Raw genomic sequence first — 2405 nt, forward strand, 5'->3', positions numbered from 1 at the left:
TTTTTTTCTAAAGCAGAAAATCTAAGAAAAATCCATGCAGTCCTCAAACCAGAAGATGCTCCTCAATGAAAAAGCATGGAATAGGGGATCAGAGAAAAATGGGGGAAAGGCCCAACTTTTATGGGAAGCAAAGAAGGAAAAATGTAATGTTGTTAAACTATCTCAAGACAGGAAGGGAAGTGAAGACGGTACACACTGGAAGGAAAGGAAACTTAAGCCAAATGGCAGAGGCTTAGTAAGTGAAAGTTCCTGCGTCTTGACTCCTGGCACAAAAGGATTTTTAAAAGAATCCTCGTTCCACGGACCAGGGAGCTCCCAGCTGGTGCACTGGAAGGGAGGGAGGGACCTGCTGGCTCAGGCGGCGAGAAGGGAGAGAGGCTGAGGGACCAGCCAGCACAGCAGGGAGATTTGTCACACACATGGGGACGGGGCGAATGGGCACAATATACGGAGGACGATGGAGACCAACCTCCTCCCTGTCAGAGGAAGCAGATACAAGTACGGAGACTTCTGCTGGAATATACCCTGGGGTGTTGGGCTGTAATTGAAGGCATCGATGTGAAAGCATGGTTCTCAAAAAGACATGGGGGGCTTCCCTGGTGGCGCAGGGGTTGAGAGTCCACCTGCCGGTGCAGGGGACGCGGGTTCGTGCCCCGGTCCGGGAAGATCCCATATGCCGCGGAGCGGCTGGGCCCGTGAGCCATGGCCGCTGAGCCTGCGTGTCCAGAGCCTGTGCTCCGCAACGGGAGAGGCCACAACGCTGAGAGGCCCGCGTACCGCAAAAAAAAAAAAAAAAAAAAAAAAAGAGAGAGAGAAAGAAGACATGGGGACATGTATGTGTACATACATGCAAGTGACACACACACGCTTTTCCCAGATCTATCTCCTGAGGGACAAGAGGCAATGGCAGTCCAGGAACAATAAGCACATCTAATGCCCAGATCTCGGCTTCTAAATACCGCTCTTCACGGAAGGAAACTGGTTTCCTTGGAGAAATGGCTGCTTCTGAGGCGGGGATGAAGGAAGTACAAGATGTGCCTGGACCACCTCATTGGGTCAGGAAGCAGGAAGTGCTCAAAGACTGATGGGGATGCATCAAAGGGACACAAGAGCCAGTGTGAACTGGCCAAACCAGGGATAATTCCAACATCAAAATAAATGATAATAATCGTTCAAATAGGAATGCGTGAGCACGATACAAATAAAAAAATTAAAAGGTAAGCTATACTTCATACACAGTGTCACGTCTGTGGGATTTCTGCCAAAAGTGCTTAGCCACCATTGTAAAGCAATTATACTCCAATAAGGACGTTTAAAAAAAAAAAAATGCTTAGCCCAGGTCAAACCCAGAAGAGAACTAAGACAAACCTAAGCTGAGGGCAGTCCACGAAATTAGTGGCTGTACCTCCCTGAAGGCAAGGTCATGAAAGACGAGACTGAGAGACGAGGGCTGAAGCCTGAAGGGTCTTAACAACTCCACACAGCGAGATCCTGGGCCAGGATGGAATGGAGCGCTGATACTGTGGTTGGCTGGGTTTCTTCCTATAAAGGACACTCTGGGGACAATCAGTAAACCCTTGAAAAGGATTTGTAGATTAGATGATAGCACTGTATCAATGTTCATTTCTTGATTTTGATAGATACACTGTGGCTACATAGTGGCTACAGTCCTTGTTTTAGGAAATACACACTGAAGTACTTAGGGGTCATGAGGCATACTTTCTGCAACCTACTCAGACAGATGGATGGATGGACAGATGGACAGGTGGATGGGGAGATGGATGGGGGGAATGGATGGATGGAAAAGTGCATGGGGGACGAAGAGATGAATGGATGAGGAGGTTGGGGGATGGACGGGTGGGTAGATCTGAAAGAAAAGGGAACGACGAGGCAAAAGAGTTAAATGTAAACAAATGGAAGATCTACGAACGAAGGGGACACCAGGGTTCCATGTACTATTCTTACAACTTCTCTGTATTTTAAAATTCTTTAAAAATGTAAAGTTAAGGGGAATTCCCTGGCGGTCCAGTGGTTAGGATGCCATGCTTCCACCGCAGGAAGCATGGGTTCAATTCCTGGTCAGGGAACTAAGACCCTGCATGCCACGTGGCATGGCCAAAAAAAAACCACTTACAAAGAAATAAAAACTTTGGTGCTGGGAGCTTCTTCCCTAACGGCTCACACATGCAGGAGGAAGGTCCCCGGCTAAGGAGGCAGGAGGCCCAGGTCCGCCCTTCCCCCTCCCCCTCCCCCCCCCCCAGATCATGGGTCAATTCAGGGCACACAGAGTGCCCTTCCAAAGGGCATCTCCACACCACACGTGACTGCCTCAAAATCTGATTTTCAGAAATCAGATTATTCGAGCTCACGTATATGACAATGTAGTCTCAGCGGCTTCCAAAAGG

The sequence above is a fragment of the Mesoplodon mirus genome (genome assembly GCF_964341445.2).
Source record: "Mesoplodon mirus genome assembly, chromosome: 6".
Lineage (NCBI taxonomy): Eukaryota > Metazoa > Chordata > Mammalia > Artiodactyla > Ziphiidae > Mesoplodon > Mesoplodon mirus.